This window comes from Lingula anatina, chromosome 1 (genome assembly GCF_051362555.1).
Source record: "Lingula anatina isolate TDL-2025a chromosome 1, LinAna3.0, whole genome shotgun sequence".
Lineage (NCBI taxonomy): Eukaryota > Metazoa > Brachiopoda > Lingulata > Lingulida > Lingulidae > Lingula > Lingula anatina.
Window position 1 is genome coordinate 34,609,532 of NC_141767.1, and position 6,919 is coordinate 34,616,450.

At 35.1% G+C, this 6,919-nt stretch overlaps 2 long non-coding RNA genes across 2 annotated transcripts; one reads left to right on the top strand and one right to left on the bottom strand.

Annotated features, from left to right (window-relative positions):
* Positions 1-17: 17 nt before the first annotated feature.
* On the top strand, positions 18-1,876 carry LOC147764301 (uncharacterized). Its single transcript, XR_015331940.1, has 2 exons — positions 18-147; positions 1,007-1,876. It is a non-coding gene; the product is annotated as an uncharacterized LOC147764301 (long non-coding RNA).
* Positions 1,877-2,885: 1,009 nt separating this feature from the next.
* On the bottom strand, positions 2,886-4,169 carry LOC147764302 (uncharacterized). The gene is made up of 3 exons (XR_015332163.1): positions 4,024-4,169; positions 3,321-3,383; positions 2,886-3,006 (listed from the first exon to the last, which is right to left on the bottom strand). It is a non-coding gene; the product is annotated as an uncharacterized LOC147764302 (long non-coding RNA).
* Positions 4,170-6,919: the final 2,750 nt, after the last annotated feature.

Here is a 6,919-nt window from a genome sequence, read left to right on the forward strand (position 1 = left end):
TAATTTGCATAACAGAAATTCGCTCAGCGCAGTGCGCACTACTCGTATCTTCTTGACTGGTCACTCGACAGCTGCACACTGTAAGAATAGGATGTGTGTGATGAAGTCGCAGGGCCGGAATTTTCATTCAGCTTCGAGAATTTTAATGTGAGTAAAAGCTTTTCATGTTTTTTACGAGTTCAAACTATCAGGTAATTTATTATTATTTTACTCGTTCTAAACTTTAAGTTGGCCTGAGTAGTTGATTGGATTTTTGGATTTGAGAAAAGTTGCATAGGGATATCTTTAAAAATCTTGAAAAGCACGTGCTGCCAGTTAAAACACAAATATAATATGTAGAAAGTTATATTAGATAGTTTGATTTTTGGTGCCCAGATGCTGTCAATTCACTGTCACTCACTGTACGTAATTAGGCCACCTGAACACATTTCGTATTTTTAACACTTTCATAGTACATGTACTTGATATATTAGTGTGAATCTTCTCAGATGCCTACATTACAAACTGATCAGTATAACTGTGCATTTGGTTTTACCAGTATTTTTTTTAAATCCATATTTTCAATTGGAACATTAACGAGAGAAAACTATGTAAGTTTTTCACGATGACTTGTTTATGTTAGCCGTCTAGACTCTAAAGCTTTGACTTAAGGTTATTATCATCCAGATACCAAAATTAGTTTTTTCCTTTATCTAATTATTCAATAATGCATATACCTTTGTGCTGATTTAAAACGATGGGGTCTGGAAATGGTCCCTTTGCCTTGTAAACGCTTTCCAAAAGTATTGGGATTCTTGTGATTCTTCTCATCGTGAAATCAATTTTTTTAATCTTGCATACAAACCCCGTTTAGTCGACTTTTCAAATTTGGTGTTCAGTTAGCCTCAATGTGATTTTTTCGGCATGAGCAGAGGTTTTTCCATTTTCAGTTAATCTAATCTTTATTCGGATTCTCTGCTTTCGAAGATTGAAATGTCGCCATTTAAATGTTCTTTTGATATTTCAGAACTGCGAACGCCTTTGCCGAGATCCTGCACAGTGCACGTGACGTATTCTCCAAGACGTATTTTAAAATCAGACGCAGATCCAGATCTATTCGCACCGCAGATGCTATATGTTGAAAATTATACCTTAGGACATGCTATGTACATCATTTTATTTGGAAGCAATCCAGCTTCTTTTTAATTCATCTCATTATGCAATTGTGCAATTATTAAAGTGTTTAAAATGGCATGATGTTATTTTCAGCGTGTTTGCAAATCACAAATTTCAAAGTTGAGATTAAAAATGCAATTTTCTCGTTGTTGAAGCTCGTGTAAGATTGTTTATTTAGCCAATCAACTACCTTTACATATTATTGTAATTTGCATTGTATAAGTCGATTTTTAATGTTAATATTTACACTTGCGAATGACAAGCAATTAATGAAAATAAATGACTATTTTGGGGGTAGTTTTTGATTCAATCTAAAATACACAGAATTAAAGTAAAACTGATATGTAGTGGATTTTTAGAACCTATACTATACTCTCTTTGGAATGCATTTTTTGTTCTCCAGATTAAATCTAAAAGTGCTTTTAAATTTTGTAAATGAAAAATTTGAAATTAACATAAAGCAGTTTCATTACAATTGCACGAATTATTAATAAGAATAAATTCTGTAGGTGCCAATTTTCAGATTTATCATTTCCGGTCAAATTCATACGGTTAATATCGCCTGGCGGCCTATTCTTTGTCCAATGTCCTGTTCAAAGACTGTTCTATTTCCTTATTATCTTTTTTATTTGAGCACATGAGTTTCCCAGTAAATATTTGTTTCTTCGAGGTTTTCTGTCATTAAAGATGTCATATAATAAATAAAACATTGAAAATTTGGTCTTTGCTTGTATATTGAAATGAATGATACTCGTATGACTGCATTGGTATGAGTGGGCGAGTCTATCAACTTTGAGGGGTGGAAGGTGGGATGAGTCAATTCAATTTAAGGGGTGTCGGATGGGGCGAGTTACCTCCATTTGAGGGGTGACAGGTGGGATGATTCCATTCCATTTGAGGGGTGACAGGTGGGGCGAGTTCATTCCATTTGAGGGGTGGCAGGTGGGATGATTCCATTCCATTTGAGGGGTGACAGGTGGGACGAGTTCATTTAATTTGAGGGGTGTCAGATGGGATGATTCCATTCCATTTTAGGGGTGTCAGGTGGGGTGAGTTCATTCCATTTGGGGGGTGACAGGTGGGGTGATTCCATTCCATTTGAGGGGTGACAGGTGGGGCGAGTTCATTCCATTTGAGGGGTGACAGGTGGGACGAGTCCACTCCATTTGAGGGGTGACAGGTGGGGCGAGTTCATTCCATTTGAGGGGTGTCAGGTGGGACGAGTTCACTTCATTTGAGGGGTGACAGGTGGGATGATTCCATTCCATTTAAGGGGCGACAGGTGGGACGAGTTCACTTCTTGTAAGGGGTGCCAGGTGGGACGAGTTCGCTTCATTTGAGGGATGACGGGTGGGATGATTCCATTCCTTTTGAGGGGTGACGTGCATGTTGCTATAAACAAACAAACCTTATGAATGGATTGCAAGATTTTAAATTTATACTTTATATTGAAATTTAGATATTCTTTCAGCGGGTATTACCTTTAATGTCCAATTTTTATTTACAAAATAATGTGCATAATTACAAAGCTTTAAACCATTTCAATTTTAAATATCACCAGGTTTCATAGAAAATCGTCATCCCCCCCCCCCCAAAAAAAAAAAAAAAAAAAAAATTACACAATTTTCCAGATTGAACTTGAAACAGTTATCACATCTATGTAATCTTTCTCCTTTCCCATTTTAATATTGCTGTACTGTGTATTTTATATCAATATGAAAAAAATAACAAGGAATTAAAGAAATATTTATTCGGATTTGATATAAGAGATACATGAAATTGAGCATGATATATGTCAACCAAAGACCTTGTAGCTTGCAGGTCGATATTGCACAGTTTCTCCATGGGCTTCTGAAATGAAAAAAAAAAGCATAGAAATTTTGATTCAACTGACAGATTGAGATCATTTTGTTTTATTCTAGAGAAGAGCAAAACATCTTATTTGAACACTTTCTTTTAAGAATGTATGAAATAAATTACACATAACTTGGATGAAAGTACAATCAAGTTTTAATATACATGTAGTTGGTCGTGTAATGGAGGAACAGAATGCGGCACACTGGAGACGGTAGTCAACCTGCGTAAAACTTTCATCTGTAAACCATCGCTTTATTAGCAATTCACATGTGCGTGAATGTGTGTTGTATTATATTAAGAACACTTACCTTACAAAAAGATTTTTGACAGCATGTCAATCTTTAAGAATAAATGGATTGCTCAAGTGTAATCTGAAACAAGTAAGAGAACTTTAATAGCTATGTGGACCCTTATTCTTGTAGTAATAATAATGATAAAATGATGTATTTTAAAAATCGCAAATTCTCCCCAATGATCAATCCATTACAGTTGATAAATATAGCCCAAAAGAAATCGCTGAAACCCACCGTAATTGTCTTCAAAAGCGACGTTTAAAATGTTAACTAAATTTGACTTGATGTACACCTTGGTAGGGCAGACTTCTCACTGTATCCAAAACTCAGAACTATGACAAGTAATATTACCTAAATGAATCAGTCTTTTTGTGCAGTTATGTTTATTACACGAAAACATTTTAAATTAAGTCACAAATGCCCTTTTAATTGCCAGGGGTCATACAAAAAATTTCACACGTGCACAACTAAATATAGCTAGTTTGAAGATTTCAAGCAAATATTGTTTCATCAATGGTCAGCTGAAAGCACCATTTCTCCTGTACAGTTGTAGTCCCAAAGCATTGTAACCAACATATTCTGACATTGTGAGTGACATACAAGTAACAATGGGCATAATATTACAAATCGCGCTACTAATATCTACAATAAATTTTCTCTCATTTGGTTGCACTTGTGTGTTATTGAGGGAGGTTATTTAAGAAGCAGTGCTACTTACCATATTACTTGCTTCTACGTCTTACAAAAGCATAAACTTGTGGATTCACCACACATGATGTTGCGTCTTCACTCAACTGTGCCCAACTGCAGAGTGAGTATTCAGCTCGCACCACGACGGGCAACTTATTGTTATGCAAATTAGAACAGATTTGGCCCATTTTGGGTGAGAGGTTTTCGCTAAAACTGCTCACAAATGTTCATTGTCAAAATATAAACAGTACATTTTTGATACAACTGAAGTTCACTTGTTGTTAAAATGTACTACTTAAATACAATAACTGCTTTTAAAAATCATAATCGAATAAAGCGTTTTTATGACTCTGTCTATATCTTAAAACCCAAGATCCGCAGTATTTTATATAATGAAGCCGATCAGTGGGCTTGACAAAAGGGTCCTTTCTATATATAACTGGTCGCTAACATTGTCATCTCGAGCGAAGTTGTATTGGTCACACATGATTTTTTTACTTTGATACCATTCTTTCTAAATATTATGATGGCTTTAAAAGACAGAGGTTCGTTGAAAGAAATATTTTTATATGTTTTTATATGTTTTCACCCCTGTTTGTCTGTCTGTCTGTCTGTTTGTCATGAACATAACTCAAAAAGTTATGTATGAATTTCGATGGAATTTTCAGGGTAGGTCAGAAATGGGTTAACTTAGAAGTGATTAGTTTTTGGTGGTGATCTGGATCAATAATCAATAATCAAAAATAAAAAAAACTAAGTTATGGGTCAATTTTGATGAAATTTTCAGGAACTGTCAGAAGTGGGCCAAGGAACAGATGATTAGTTTTTGTTGGTGATCCGGATCAATAATCAATCAATAATCAATCAATAATCAAAAATAAAAAAACTAAATCATTATACATGTAGAATGAAAATTTAGTGGTGAAAACGGCATTGGGTGGAGACTTTGCTGACTTGGCGGAGGTCTGCGCTCTCGGAGTGCTTTTCTAGTTTCAAATTGTATATGGAGTTTTAGTTTTGTATGATTTCCAAAGGAAACAAAAACGATTACATGGCCATTTTAACACCTTTTCCCGAAAATGATACATTGGACAAATGATCGTTGCCTTCTGTTTTTTTTCTGTTTTTTAAGTACGAAAGCCTGCAATCAGAGGCGAATTTAGGAGGGGCGGTCAGGGGGTCCCCTTCGATTTCTGAAAAACAAAATCACACCAAAGTTCCCCTCTTGAAATTTTAATTTTGACTAGCTGAATCATGTAGTTGTAGACCGTACCAAATAGCACTGTTTCCCCTCTAACCAAATTTTTTCGGGACCTTTCAGCGGGCCCCGAAACCTCGCCAAGAGGGGGGAGGTTGGCTTCGCGTCCGCGGACCCCCCTTAAAATAATCCTGAATCCGCCCCTGCATTGTACCAGTGTATTTAATCATCAATCTGTAAAGATATACATGTACATGCAAAATCACTTCTTTAATTGGACCGTATGGGGCGAGGTGGGGACGGTGGGGGTTGGAGCTAGCGTACCTGTTTCCATTACGAGTTTCCGCTACGAGTCTCCTCCCACCCCCCAACATAAAATGAAAAAAATAAATATTACAAGAAAATTTAATACAACATTTAATGAAAAAAAAAAAAAGAATATTGCATGAACATTAGAAACAACACTGAATGGAAAAAATAAAACTCCATTAAAATTTTTAAAAATAACAAATCCGCCACTGCACAGGATACATCCATTAGAGCCCCGGTGCTGTGCTTATTCATTGCCTAATGTGTAACGAAATTGCTGAATTTGGCATTTAATAAATCATGTAAAACACCAAAAAAAATTATAATGACTCTTAGTGATTTTGTGAGTTTGGAAGCTGTAAGCTGTATTAATCGAATATACATCTTCATCAACAATTCCCTTGCAGTGTTGGGGTTAAAATTAATAATTAAATTGCAAGCAATGTCAAATTTCCATTTCCTTTCAGTCGTTACCACCTGCTAAAGTTTAGTGCTGTAATATAGTCCGTGCAATACTTAATGAAGTACTTTTGACTCATTTTTTGTTGATAATATGTTCATTCTCGTCTGACAAAATCATAATTATGTCAGTTTTATAAATTTATAATATCATTCAGTGGTCTGCCCACTGGCTGTTAGACAGTTTCATCATTGGCGACAGGTTGTTACAGTCACTTTCTACTAGGAGATATTAAACAAACCCGAAATCCTGTTTAAAACAGCTAGTTTAGCAACTGTATTTCTACGTCAATTTGTCTAACACCAATTTATTTCATCCTGCCCCTCCGTACAATAATGGTTGCCGGGGTGATTTATTTTGAAGGTTAATATTCCACTCTTGCCCTGTGTTGTGCTGTATTGCCGTGTTTTGCGCAATTTAGGGACAGCGCTCTTAATACCATGACTTTAATTTAAATTAATCCTTTTAACTTCGCGTTTTAATTGTATTTGTATTGCATTTTATTTGAAACGTCTACAGAAAAGATTTTTTAGATTTTAGACTCTAAATAAATATATTTCTTTATTAAATCTTGTGTTTTCTTATGCGTCTGTGAGAGAGAGAGAGAGAGAGAGAGAGAGAGAGAGAGAGAGAGAGAGAGACAGCAACAACGACAAGATGTAGTGGATAAAAAAGTTTTTTATTTCTTATTTGAATATGATTTTACATCAAAATTGACAAGGACTTTTGTTTAAATGTAATATTTTTTTATTAACACGACTGCATATATGTACAAGTTGAAAGGGAATGACTGCGTGGAAGATACATCAGAAAACGACAAAATTTAGAAGTATACTTAAAATAGATCATATAAACCTGTCATAGCAAAGTAAGATTTTAAAAAATATACTTTTAGAAAGCATCTTATCCTTCAAACATTGATTAGTTTTCTCCTTTTTTTTCAGAGTAAATGATATA